This window comes from Scyliorhinus canicula, chromosome 17, assembly GCF_902713615.1.
Source record: "Scyliorhinus canicula chromosome 17, sScyCan1.1, whole genome shotgun sequence".
NCBI classification, from domain to species: domain Eukaryota; kingdom Metazoa; phylum Chordata; class Chondrichthyes; order Carcharhiniformes; family Scyliorhinidae; genus Scyliorhinus; species Scyliorhinus canicula.
Window position 1 is genome coordinate 97870130 of NC_052162.1, and position 14737 is coordinate 97884866.

Genomic DNA, 14737 nt, shown 5'->3' on the forward strand with positions numbered 1-14737 from the left:
GATGGGGGCTTCAAGTGGGGGCTCTTCCTCCCCAAAATGTACTTCAGCTATCTTTCTGGCTTCTCCCATGGAGGTTCAATTTTCCTGTCAGCCTAAAAATTGGGGCAAGGTAGCAAGCGGCCATTAAGTGGCCATTTATTTGTGACTTAAGGGTCTCAATTGCGACAATGGTGGGCTTTTCCGCCAAGGCCTTGCCCGCCCCAGCGTAAAATTGCTGTATGGTCAGGGGGGGACACAAACACGGGGATGGGGGTGGGTGGTGGGGGGGGGGGGGGGGGGGGGGGTGGATTTCCATCCCTCCAATTTCACCCTCCCCATATCCCTCAATTTTGTCCATGGTGCACACTGCTGTCACTGCAGCGGTGGTAGAGTGAGTAAATGTTGGAGTAAAGGTGGCCAATGCGGTAGCCATCATGTTGATGACTTTGTCCTGGATGGTGTCGTGTTCCTTGAGTGCTGATGGAGAACGTGGCAGGATTGAAGCTAAGGAGTTGACTCCTCTGGCTGTAGAGTTTAAGACTAGGCTCGGGATATTCCGGCCCTGTCATAGCGGGAGATTCGACGGCCCAACAAAATAGAATTTTGGTAAAACTGGATGAACTGGCGGAGGGTGGGACCTGAAAATTCCACCGTAAGGATAAGGGGGCGGGATTCTCCCATACATCGGCAAAGTGTTGATGCCAGTGTCAAAACGGGAGTGCTGCGGGCCGGCGTCAACGGTCATTTCGAGGCCCCATTCTCCGGTCCACACAGGGGCAAATACGGGCGCGGCGGAAAGCGCGGGGGCGTGGCCGCAGAGGAGCATCAGAGACGCAGCGCCAGCGAAGTAGTGCCACGCAATCGACGCGGCGCCGTGGAGCACTTAAGGCGACGCGAGTGCACAGACTGCCAACAGAGCAAGATGGTGCCACGCCGAGCGCCGCCCCGGTTCACGGACCACGACCTGGAGACGCGCCTGGACACCCTCGAGGAGACCCAGACAGAGGGTCCCAACCAACCTGATCCGGTGACTGTGGAGGGAGGTGGGCGTGGCCGTCAGTGCCATCGCAGTGACACCCAGGACTGGCGAGCAGTGTAAAGATGAACGACCTACTCAGGGCAGCCAGGGTGTACCCAGCAATGTGCCTTTGGCACCAACCCCTTTACCCCCCACACATGTGACACCCATCCCCTCCCATGGGGGACGATACAACCACAGCCATGACCCACATGGCTGCAGCCAACCATGCAAGTTGGCTGTGTGCCCTGTGCACCCATTCCAAAATAAACCCAACTGCCGCGCTGTATGCATTGGGGCGCGTAACAATGCTGTTGTTTGTGTGCCCCCCCCCCACCCCAGGAGAAGGGTGCCCATAACCAACGAGAGCGGGCCCAAACCGGAGGGGGCGAACCCGACTTATGGCCCCTCACCGCGCACGAGCAGCGGGCACTGGGCATAGCTGGTGCACCTGAGGACCGGGAGATTGCCCATGCCGAGATCGGGGGCGTGCAACCAAGTGAGATCCCCCCTGCTTGGCCCTTTTCCCTCAGCCCTCTTCCCTCAGCCCTCTTGCCTCAGCCCTCTCCCCTCAGCCCTCTCCCCTCAGCCCTCTTCCCTCAGCCCTCTCCCCCAGCCCTTTTCCCTCAGCCCTCTTCCCTCAGCCCTCTTGCCTCAGCCCTCTCCCCTCAGCCCTCTCCCCTCAGCCCTCTTCCCTCAGCCCTCTTCCCTCAGCCCTCTTCCCTCAGCCCTCTTCCCTCAGCCCTCTCCCCCAGCCCTTTTCCCTCAGCCCTCTCCCCTCAGCCCTCTCCCCTCAGCCCACTCCCCTCAGCCCTCTCCCCTCAGCCCTCTCCCCTCAGCCCAATCCCCTGAGCTCAGCCCTCTTCCCTCTCCCCTCAGCCCTCTCCCCTCAGCCCTCTTTCCTCAGCCCTCTCCCCTCAGCCCTCTCCCCTCAGCCCTCTTCCCTCAGCCCTCGCCCCTCACCCCACTCCCCTCAGCCCTCGCCCCTCACCCCACTCCCCTCAGCCCTCTCCCCTCAACCCTTTTCCCTCAGCCCTCTCCCCTCAGCCCTTTTGCCTCAGCCCTCTCCCCTCAGCACTCTCCCCTCAACCCTTTTCCCTCAGCACTCTCCCCTCAGCACTCGCCCCTCAGCACTCTTCCCTCAGCACTCTCCCCTCAGCCCATTCCCCTCAGCACTCTCCCCTCAGTCCATTCCCCTCAGCACTCTCCCCTCAATACTCGCCCCTCAGCCCTTACCGCAACCCACACCCCTGACCTCCTGCCTAACCATGATGGTGTATTGTGTCTTGCAGGGTCACACGGCGACCGACCAGGCCCACCTGGCAGACTCCGCCCGCACCCAGCACCTGGCTGGCCAACCGACACAGATCAACCAGGCCCACCTGGCAGACTCCGCCCGCACCCAGCACCTGGCTGGCCAACCGACACAGATCAACCAGGCCCACCTGGTAGACTCCGCCCGCGCCACGCGCCTGGCCGGCCAGCCGACGCAGGTCGACCGGGCCCATCAGGCGTACACCGCCCACAGGGACTCGAGCAGCGATGGGGAGGGCAGCTCCTACAACAGCCCTCCGGCCCAGTCCAGTGACGACATGACAACCCAGGACACCAGTACACAGGGGACAGACAGACACAACACATCGACACAGGACACAAGCACATAGAGGACAGACAGACATGAAAGAACACAACACGACACCAACACGGAGGGGATGGACAGACAGGACACCGCACCCGAGGGGACCCCCGACCACAGGTCCGATGAAGACACCGAGGTTGCGTCACAGCTGTCTCCCACACCCTCCGCCACTGCAGAGACTCTCACCTCGGTTGGCCAATTTAGTGATGAAGCTCCTGGGACACTAACTGCTGCGCACCACACAGCCGCTCCGGTACAGCAGGTGGAGGTAGGAGCAGCCGAGGGGCCGGACGGTCGGGGGCAGCTCGGCTCCAGCAAACAGCTGCCGCCCAGACGGGTCCCGAGTTCCTGGAATTCCCTCACCACCCATAGATCCGATGCAGTCAGGGACCCAGGGACGTGAGAATGGGATGACGGCCAGTTTCCAGCACCTGCAGATGCAGGTAGAGGAGTGCATCCACATCCAGGAGCAGGAAATGGTGCCGCACAGGCCCACACGGGTGGCGTCTGCGGTGGAGGCAATGGTGGCGACGGTGTCGGTCATGGGTCTGAGTTTGCAAGGCCAGGGGCTATTTGTGCACGAGGTCTCCACGGCCCAGGACAGGGCTGCCCTCTCACAGGCAGCCATGAGCCAACTGAAAATTGCAGAGGCGCTCAACAACCTGGACCGGTCTCAGCAGGCCATTGCTGAGAGCATCAGCGCCATTGCCCTGGTGCTGGCTGGCGTAACACAGAGCCAGACAGGGATGGCCGAATCCCTGAGCACCATGGCTGCCAACGTTCAGACCCTGGTCGATACCAGTGCGGGCCTCCAGGACTGGCAGCGTCAGGTGACAGGAGTGCCCTGGGTTCTGGATCCACTTGCACCCTGGTCCCATGGAGAGCCCCGGGGGCCACCAGGCACCCCAAGGAAGGAGGAGGGGATGCGGCCCGTTCCGGGTCCCCCTGCACGGGAGGTCCCAGAACTACGCGCCACCTCGGACTCCCCCCCCTACTGTCCCTGGTGCATCTGGTGGGCAGTGGGCAGAACACGCCATCCCAATCACCCGAGGTGCAGCCGGCCCCATCCAGGTTGGGCCGCCCCAGGAAACGGCCGCCAAAGGAGACCGAGTCACAGGGCAGGGGTCACAGGAGTCCGCCTCCAGTTCTGCTGTACCATCTGGGGAACACCTAGACTTAGTAATAGGGCCCGTAAAGCCAGAAAGGTAGACACTGATTAAGTTGGCACGGGTGCAGGGCACAATGATACATAGAAGGTAGGAGCAGGAGGAGGCCTGTTGCCTCTTCGAGCCTGCTCCACCATTCATCACGATCATGGCTGATCATCCAACTCAATAGTTGGATGAATGGGGCAGCAGGGTAGCATGGTGGTTAGCATAAATGCTTCACAGCTCCAGGGTCCCAGGTTCGATTCCCGGCTGGGTCACTGTCTGTGTAGAGTCTGCACGTCCTCCCCCTGTGTGCGTGGGTTTCCTCCGGGTGCTCCGGTTTCCTCCCACAGTCCAAAGATGTGCGGGTTAGGTGGATTGGCCATGCTAAATTGCCCGTAGTGTCCTAATAAAAGTAGGGTTAAGGGGGAGGTTGTTGGGTTACGGGTATAGGGTGGATACGTGGGTTTGAGTAGGGTGATCATGGCTCGGCACAACATTGAGGGCCGAAGGGCCTGTTCTGTGCTGTACTGTTCTATGTTCTATGTTCTATGTTCTATGTTCTAATAGCCTAATCCTGCTTTCTCCCCAGAGCCTTTGATCCCATTCTCCCCAAGTGCTACATCCAGCCACCTCTTGAATATATTCAAAGTTTTAGCATCAATTACGTCCTGTGGTAATGAATTCCACAGGCTCACCACTCTTTGTGTGAAGAAATGTCTCCTTACCTCTGTCCGAAATGGTTTACCCTGAATCCTCAGACTGTGACCCCTGGTTCTGGGCACACCCACCATCGGGAACATCTTCCCAGCATCTACCCTGTCTAGTCCTGTTAGAATTTTATAAGTCTCTATGAGATCCCCCCTCATTCTTCTAAACTCTAGTGAGAACAATCCCAACCTGGTCAATCTCTCCTCCTATAACAGTCCCGCCATCGCCATCCCTGGAATCGCTGCATTCCCTCGAGAGCAAGAACATCCTTCCTCAGAGAAGGAGACCAAAACTTCACACAATACTCCAAATGTAGCCTCACCAAGGCCCTGTACAATTGCAGCACCACATTCCTGCTTCTATACTCTAAACCTCTTGCAATGAAGGCCAACATACCATTAGCCTTCTTTACCGTCTGCTGCACCTGCATGCTTATCTTCAGCGACTGGTGCACAAGGACACCCAGGTCCCACTGCACACTCTCCTCTCCCAATTTACAACCATTCAAGTAGTAATTTGCGTTCCTGTTTTTGCTTCCAAAATAAATAACCTCACACTTATTCAAATTATACTGCATCTGCCATTGGTTTGCTCACTCGCCCAACCTGTCCAGATCTTGCTGTAGGATCCATGCATCCTCATCACAACTCACCATCCCACCTAATTTGGTATCATCTGCAAACTTTGAGATGTTACATTTTGTTCCCTCATCCAAATCCAAATATATTGTGAATAGCTGGGGTCGCAGCACCGAACCCTGTGGTATGCCACTGGTTACTGCCTGCCAATTTGAATAGGACCCATGAATCCCTACTCTTTGTTTCCTCTCTGCCAACCAGTTTTCTATCCACCTCAATACATTTCCCCCAATCCTATGCGCTTTAATTTTGCACACTAGTCCCTTTTGAAAGTCCAAATATACCACATCAACTGGTCAACCCTTGCCGACTCTACTGGTTACCTCTTCAAAGAATTCCAACAGATTTGTCAAGCATGATTTTCCCTTCATAAATCCATGCTGACTCTGACTGATCCTGCCACTGCTTTCTAAATGTTCCGCTATAAAGTCTTTGATAACGGATTCAAGCATTTTCCCCCACTACCAATGTTAGGCTTACTGGTCCCTAATTCCCTGCTTTCTCTCGACCTATATTTTTTAATATTTAACTGACGTGAGCTACCCTCCAATCTGCAGGGACAGTTCCAGAGTCTATAGAATCCTGGAAGGTGTCACCAATGCATCCACTATTTCCAGAGCCACCTCCTTAAGCACTCTGGGATGCAGATTCTCAGGCCCTGGGGATTTATCTGCCTTCAATCCCATCAGTTTTCCCAGCACCATTTCTCTACTAATGATGATGTCACTCAGTTCTTCCCTCTCACTAAACCTTTCATTCTCCAACGCTGGGATCTGATTTGTATCCACATTTGTGAAGACAGAACCAAAGTATGTATTCAATTGCTCAGCCATTTCTTTGTCCCTTATTGTGCATTCCTCTGTTTCTGTCTGTATGGGGCCTACATTTCTCTTTACCAATCTCTTTCTCTTCACATATCTCTAGAAACTCTTAGTGTCAGTCTTTATGTTCCCTGCAAGCTTCCTTTCGTACTGTACTTTCCTCTTCTTAATCAATCCCTTCGTCCTTCTTTGCTGAATTCTAAACTGCCCCCAATCTTCAGACCGATTATTTTTCTTTGCCAATCTGTGTGCTTCTTCCTTGGATTGGATACTATTTCTAATTTCCTTTGCAAGCCATGGATTGGCCCTCTCACCCCCTTTGCTTTTGTGCCAGACAGGAATGAACAGTTGCTGTAGTTCCTCAATGCGTTCCTTGAATGTTTGCCATTGTCTATCCCTTTAAGTAACTCTCCCCAATCTATCAGGGCCAACTCATGCCTCATATCCTCAAAGTTCCCTTTATTAAGATTCAGCACCCTAGTCTCCGAATCAACTACATCACTCTCCATCTTGATAAAAAATTCTGTCATGTTATGGTCGCTCATCCCCAAGGGGTCTTGCACAGCCAGATTGGCAATGACTTCCCTTCTCATTACACAATACCCAGTCTAAGATGGCCTGCTCTCTAGTTGGTTCCTCCACATATTGGTCAAGAAAACCATCCCATATACATTCCAGGAATTCCTCCTCTACGGCATTGTGGCTAATTTGATTTGCCCAATCTATGTGAAGATTAAATCATCCATGATCACCGATATTCCCTTATTACATACATCACTAAATTCTTGTTTAATGCCATTCCCAACCTTACCAGTGTGGTTTGGGTGTCTATATATTACACCCACTAATGTTTTTTGTCCCTTGGTATTTCTAAACTGCACCCATACAGATTCCACATTGTCAGAGCTAATATCCTTTCTCACTATTGTGTTAATTTCCTCTTTAACCAGCAGTGCCACACCACCACATTTTGTTTTATGCCTGTCCTTTCTAAATACTGAGAATCCTGGTACATTCAGTTCCCATCCCTGTTCACCCTGCAGCCATGTCTCCGTAATCCCAAATATATCATATCCATTTAAATCTATGTGCGCGATTAGTTCATCCACTTTATTGCAAATGCTCCATGCATTAAGGCACAGAGCCTGTACGTTTGTCTATTTCACATTGTTTGTCTTGCTCCCAATATTTTCTCTTTTGCCCTGTCTGAATTTTGCCCTTGGTTTCTCCACCTATCACTTTTCTTATTCACTTGTCTACCTTTTGCTTTTGTCAACCGCTTGCCGCGATTCTCCGTGTGATGGGGCGCCCGTTTTTTTCATCTTCGGAGAATCGCGTTCCGGCGTCAGAGCGGCAGGGCGGGATTGGCGAGACACTCCAGGGATTCTCCGACCCGGCGCGGCGTCGGAGAATCCCGCCCAGGCACTGAGATGAGAAAAAAACTCCTTCCCGCGGAGTTGTAAATCTTTGAAACTGCATACACAGTGAGCTATGGGTGCTCGTCAATGAGCGTGTTGAAATGGATGAGATCAGTAGATTTTTGGGCATTAAGGGAATATGCAAATTGGGCAAAGCAGTGGTAGCCAGGTGAATGTTAGTGCATTTCCTTATTGAATGATAGGGCAGTCTCAAAGGGCTTTTGGATGATTCCGGATCCTATTATGTTTTATAAATGATCATTGGTCATATATGCAAAGGTTAATTACTGGCTATATATATATATTATATATTATTATATACATATGCATACAATGTATATAATATGCATTGGCTGGTTTAGCTCACAAGGCTAAATCGCTGGCTTATAAAGCAGGCCAGCAGCACGGTTCGATTCCCGTACCAGCCTCCCCGGACAGGCGCCGGAATGTGGCGACTAGGGGCTTTTCACAGTAACTTCATTGAAGCCTACTCGTGACAATAAGCGATTTTCATTTCATTTCATTTCATATGCGTATGTACAACAGGAATTTAGATCTCAGTGGTGAGTCAGTTAGTAGCTGCACTCTTCCATCCCAGTATGAAAATGGTCAGTTCTCGCTACACCCCGGAGACTGTAGCGCTGAATAATAACTTTGTGACAGACAGGGAGCGTGAGGCTCTGTACCCAATGGAAAATCTGGCCTGTCTGCGGCATGTTAATGTCAGGACCTCAGTGTCTTTACCCCTCTGGATTTGGTGTTGATTGCACAAGTGTGATGAGGACTGCTAGGGTGACATTGCAACTCCAGTGTATAAACAAAGATGGGATTTGGAGATGGGATTTGGAGGGGTTGGAGACATTTCGAGAAAATTTAGAGAAGTATCGATCTCCAGACATTCCAACTCACCTTGACAGTATGTTATACGCTAGGGGCTGAAAACAGGATTGCTGCTATAGTCTAAGTGTTGAGAAAGCTTCATTGTCATGCCTGCACAGTGGAACAATTGTCTAATTTCATACTGAACAGATTGTGAGAAGGTTAAAGCTGTATGCGCCTGATAGCTTTCCATTTCAGCTTACACCTGAGGTTATTCATGAAGCCTTCTCAACCTTGCCCCTTTTCTGAGGTGTGGTCATCCTCAGGTTAAACTACCATCAGTCAGCTCTCCCCCTCAAAAGGGAAAACAGCCAATGGTCATCTGGGACTATGGCAACTTTCACCTGCTTGAGATTTGCAAGCAGTTGATTAGTGCAGCAGTTATTTTTGAAAACTATTGTAAGAATATATCAAATTATTCCCAGTTATAAACTATTGGATCCAGATATTACTGACCGGAAAGGGAGGCTGAGTGTGGTGCTTGACCCCTTTATGGGGTGAGCCGCCGAGTGAGAGGGTCACATGGCTGAGGTAACCAATCAGGGACCAGGGTGGATGACCCCCGCAAGCGTCAGTTTCTGTATCAGTTTGATCCTCGAAGCTGCCTCCCAGTCACAAGGCTGCAGACCTCTGCATTGTAGATATATGTAAATAAACACAGGTGAACTGGAAATATTACATTGGCGATGAGGATTTAAAAAGCACAAGTCACATTGAAGTTTAGTTTGAGTTGAGAAACAAAAGAGTGCTTGCAGATATCCCATTATTATGATGGAGGATCGGTTCTGATGCCTCTTTGGAGGATTGGACACAAAACATTTGTGTTAAGTTTTCAAGCCTATGAATAAGAGCAGGAGGAGAAGAGAAAGGCAATCTTTGAAACCCAGAGTGGATATGAAGCCCAGATATTATGTTCACCAAAAGGAAGGAGCGCACATTGAGTTGAGAGGTTAAACAGGAGGTTTCTTTCAAAGTTCAAGCAGAGAGTCCAAGCAAGTGAGACCCAACCGAGTGAGAGCCGGCTGGTTCTAGGCCAGGCGGTTTTATACTGGAAGCTCAAGATAGCTCCTTCCTTTTCACGGGCGCGTAACTATTCTCCTAGGAATCTGGAAGACCAGATGCCCTCGGCTTCAGCAGAGCCTAGGCTATGACACCAGGCCTACAGTTTAATACATAGCCCCACATCCCTAAGCACACCTAACCCCAAGTCATTGACTGAGATAGTTCAGACAATGAAAATGGAGAACCACCCGAAGCCATCAATGATACTGCATTAATAATAACTTAACTGGGAGAGCACCTGGGGAAACTATTGCAACTTATATTACCAGGTTAAGGCAGATTGCAGAGCACTGCGCTTTGGAGCCACTCTTAATGATGTGCTGAGGGATCATTTATTCTGTGGGGTAAATAATGAGATCGTGCAATCAGCAGAGGCACATGTAAATTTTTTGACGGTGCTGGATGGAATATTCTTGTCGATGGCCTTATTTATTACAAGAACACTTATAGTTAAAGCTATAAACGATTTATTAACATTCACTATGGGTAAATTATAGCAAAAGAGAACAGATGAAAAAAACAGTAAAATCATGCACAAGCAGCTTCTCTCTTTGACTTCTCGCCAGTCTGAGGGGTCAGCTGACTTTAACATTCACTTATATACTAGTGCGACTCCTACTGGTCAGTCAGTGAATTACATCTCAACCATGCTATCACTGCACTGGAGAGAGCGTAGGCGATGGAGAGTGCTGAGAAGGGCGCATGGGGGCTTTAGAGCTCGCAAAATGGTGCGGTTCCAGCAGTGATGGCAGGAAGCTGCAATTAGCACTGGCGTCAAATACAATGATGTAATTTTAAAACGTAAGAACTCGGTACCTGATTCCTTTTCGGGACAGAAGCCATGTAAACCCCCGCCAGACACAGCCACGAATAGAGCAGGAAGATTTAAAAGAGCCAATTAAACACCTAGGATTGAAATAGAATGTTACCGGTGCGGAGGTAATCTGCTGATTATAGTATAGTATAGATTATGGTATAAAGAAACTGAATGTTTTTTCTGTCACAGGAAAGGTCACTTAATGCACCAATGTGAAAGTCAGTCAAGTCTACCCAGTAACACAGTTAGTAGCACATAGCAAGTGCTTAATATGGAAGAGTCCAGTACTACGGATGTAAATGTTCACTCATTCTTCAATGTGAAAGCGGGAAATGTAGCCCGCACCACTGTGACGTTTTTGATAAATGATAGGCCCTTAAATATGTAGTGGAGATGCCGGCGTTGGACTGGGGTGAGCACAGTAAGAAGTCTTACAACACCAGATTAAAGTCCAACAGGTTTGTTTCAAATCACTAGCTTCTGGAGCACTGCTCCTTCCTCAGGTGAATGAAGAGGCATGTTTCTTAAATATACCAAAATATGGAAATTGACACGGCAACCTCTGCCATGGTGATAGGGAAATATACATTTACAGAATGTATCAGATTTCTGATATTTACAGAAATCAGTCCAGCCATTGAGTTTGAGGGGTACCACAGCAAAACTAACAACTTACACAGGAGAAGCCATCAAATAAAGCTACCACAGTACCAGCAAGCTATCAGCAGGAGTACGCTCAGCTCCCAGTAACAATAGCGTCAGGCCAAGGACCAAGTCATTTGGACTGTGATTGGCTCAAGGTAATCAAGTTAACTGGATGGAGATCTTCCAACTACGGGAGGGAGGACGACGGGAGTTAATGAAGAAGTATGAGAATGTCTTTCGCAATGAGTTAAGTTCAGTAAAATAAAGGGCTTCCAGGCAAAGATCGACGTAGATCCAAAGGCAACCCCCCCATTTTTTAGAGTGAGACCAGTACCACAGTAAAGTCGCCATCGGCCCAGATGACCATAGGCTGCTTTCCCCCTTGACGCAGAGAGCTGACTGCTGGTGATTTTTTTTAAAGAAAATATTTTATTGAAGCATTTGTAATTTTCACAATTTAACATGTTGACGTTTCTAAAACAACCGCGCGGGTCGATGCACAAAATACCCCGTAAAAGAACAACAAACAATAAACCACGTCCCCCACTTCTCCCGCCCTGTCTCCAATTACCCATACACTAAGTTCCCTGTCCTTATTTAACATTACCATACCTCCTGTTTTCCTTCCCCCCCCCCCCCCCCAACCTTTTCCCTTTCCCCCCTCACTGCTGACGTTCAATTTTTGTTAAAGAAATCAATGAACGGCTGCCAACTCCGGGTGAATCCCTGTATTGATCCTCTTAGAGCGAACTTGATTTTCTCCAGACTGAGAAACTGCACCACATCGCTGACCCACACTCCTGATTGCGGGAGCTCCGAGTCCCTCCATCTCAGCAAGATCCGTCTCCGGGCCACCAGGGAGGAGAAGGCCAGGATATTGGCCACCCTCCCCCCCTTTGCCCCCCGATCCCCCACACCCCAAATATTGTCAATTCTGGCCTCGGGGGTTACGCTACCTTCCAGGACTTCTGACATAACATCTGCAAACCCCTGCCAGGATTCCCTCAGTTTCGGACATGCCCAAAACATGTGAACATGGTTGGCCGGGCTACCCCCACACCGCCCACATCTGTCCTCCACCTCCTCGAAGAACCTACTCATCCGGGCTACCATTATGTGGGCCCTGTGGACTACCTTGAACTGAATCAAGCCGAGTCTGACACAGGACGAGGATGCATTTACCCTTTTCAAGGCTTTTTCCTCACAATTCAGTTTCCAGCTCCCCTCCGGGCTCCACTTACCACTTCCTCTTCACCTCTCTGATAGGGGCCCATTCCCACTCTAACAATTCCCTGTATATGTCCGAAACCTTCCCACCTCCAACCCCTGTTTTTGAGAGCATTTTATCCTGTAGTCCCCTCAGGGGGAGGTGAGGAAAGCTTGGAATCTGCCTCCGTAAAAAGTCCCGCACTTGAAGGTACCGAAACCCGTTCGCACCCGGCAAATCAGACTCCTCCTCTCATGTCTCCAAGGTTGGGAAGCCCTCCTGGATGAATAGATCCCCAAACCTCTCAATCCCTGCCCGCTGCCATATCTGAAAGCCCCCATCCAGCCCCCCCCCTGGACAAACCGGTGATTGTCACAGATCGGTGAACACACTGATGCCCCCTCCAGTCTCATAAGCTACCTCCATTGCCCCCACCCCCTTAGGACTGCCACCACCACAGGACTTGTAGAATATACCGAGCCGGCGAGAATGGCAGGGGCGCCGTCAGTAACGCCTCCAGATTCGTACCTTTGCAGGATGCTTCCCCCATCCGCTCCCAGGCCGACCCCTCTCCCACTACCCACTTCCTGACCATCTATATGTTGGCAGCCCAGTAATAGTTAATAAAGCTCGGGAGAGCCAATCCCCCTTCCCCGCGGGCCAGTTCCAGGAGGGCTCTCCTTACTCCTGGGGTTTTACCCGTCTATATAAACCTCGATATAGCCGCATTCATACTTCTGAAAAAAGCTTTTGGGACAAAAATCGGGAGACATTGAAAAAAGAAAAGCAGTCCAATCTACGGAAATCCCTTCTCATTTGATCCACTGCTTTTCCCAAATTTAACTTGTGAAGCTGTCCCCAATTTTTGGCCACTTGAATCCCCAGATACCTAAAACTCCTCCTAACCAGTTTAAAGGGTAGCTCCTTCAGTCTCCTTTCCTGTGCCTGGATCACAAACATCTCGCTCTTTCCCAAATTTAACTTATAGCCTGAAAATCACCCAAATTCTCCTAATACCTCCATGATTTTGGTCATCCTCCCCACCGGGTCCATGACATAAAGCAGCAAATCGTCCGCTAAGAGGGAGACACTATGTTCCACAACCCCCCCCCCCCCCGACCAACCCCCCACCTCACTATACCTTGCCATGCATTCGCTGCTCTCATTGCTAAGGGTTCTATGGCCAGGGCAGAGAGTAATGGGGAGAGCAGGCAACCCTGCCTTGTTCCCCGAGATAGACTAAAGTATTCCGACCAAAATCTTACATTTACCACTGGGGCCTGGAACAATAACTGGACCCACTACACAAATCCCTGCCCAAACCCAATCCTGCCTAAAATATACCATAGATACTTCCCCTCCACCCGGTCAAAAGCCTTCTCCACGTCCATGGCAACTACCACCTCAGCCTCGCGCCCCTCCGCTGGCATCATAATTACATTAAGAAGCCGTCTAATGTTGGATATCAGGTGCCTGCCCTTTACAAATCCCATCTGATCCTCCCCAATTATCTCCGGGATGCAATCCTCTATTCGAGTGGCCAGGATCTTTGCCAATAATTTGGCATCTACATTCAAGAGGGAAATTGGCCTGTACGATCCACAGCTCTCCGAATCCTTGATTCGCTTCAGGATGAGAAAAATTGATGCCTGTGATAACGTTGGGGGGAATATTCCCAGCTCCTTGGACTCGTTAAAAGCCTTAACCAGTAGCGGCCCCAGTAACCCAGAGAACGCCTTATAAAATTCCACTGGGAATCCGTCAGGTCCCGGGGCTTTACCCGATTGCATCGCCCCAGTCCCTCTATCACCTCCCCAAGCCCAATCGGTCCCCCAGGGCCTCCACCAGCTCCTCATTTATCTTCAGGAACTCGAGCCTCCCCAGGAATTGATCCTTGCCCTCTTCCCCAACCGGGGGTTCCGACTTGTATGGCTGGCTATAAAATTCACAGAACACTCATTCACCGCCCCCGTGTCTGTCACCATCTTCCCCCTCATATTATTTATTTTCCCTATTTCTCTTGCCGTCTCCTGTTTCCTCAGCTGCTAGCTTTCTCCCCATGCTCATATGTTGCCCCTTTTACTCTACTCAGCTGATCTTTCCTGTGAAAAGGAGCCCAAACTCCATTTGAAGTCTCTGATTCTCCCTCAGGAGCTCCTCATTTGGATACTCCGAATATCTCCTTTCCACCTGTAAGATTTCTCCAACTGCTCAGTTTTATCCCTGTGGGCTCGAATCAAAATACATTCCCTTCTAAAAACCGCTTTCAGTGCCTCCCAGACCATCCCAGCCACAGTCTCTCCCGTGTCATTAATCTTTATGTACCCCTGAATGGCCTCTCCCATTTGCTCACAGATCTCGTCATCCACTAACAGCTCTGTATCTAGTCTCCACTGTGGGCGCTGGGTCATTCCCGTGCCTGCCTGTAGGTCTATCCAGTGTGGTGCGTGATCTGAAACCACAATTGCTGAGTATTCAGTGTCCTCAACCCCTGCTAACACTGGTTTTATCGAGCATTAAGAAATCTATCCTGGAGTATGCCTTATTTACATGGGAGTAGAATGAATATTCCCTGCTCCTTGCTCTCTCAAATCTCCACGGATCCACCCCTCCCATGCGCTCCATGAACCCCCGCAGTTCCTTTGCCATTGCTGATAGCTTCCCCGACCTAGCACTCGACCAGTCCAATCTCAGGTCCAGGACCGTATTAAAGTCACCACCCATGATCAGTCGGTGCAGGTCAAGATCTGGAATC

The 14737-nt window shown here is 50.5% G+C and overlaps 1 protein-coding gene across 6 annotated transcripts in view; it reads right to left on the reverse strand.

Moving 5' to 3' along the window:
- LOC119952363 (sodium- and chloride-dependent neutral and basic amino acid transporter B(0+)-like) overlaps positions 1-14737 on the reverse strand; it is a 109605-nt gene that overhangs the window by 31306 nt on the left and 63562 nt on the right. The gene's annotated exons all lie outside the window — the stretch shown is intronic.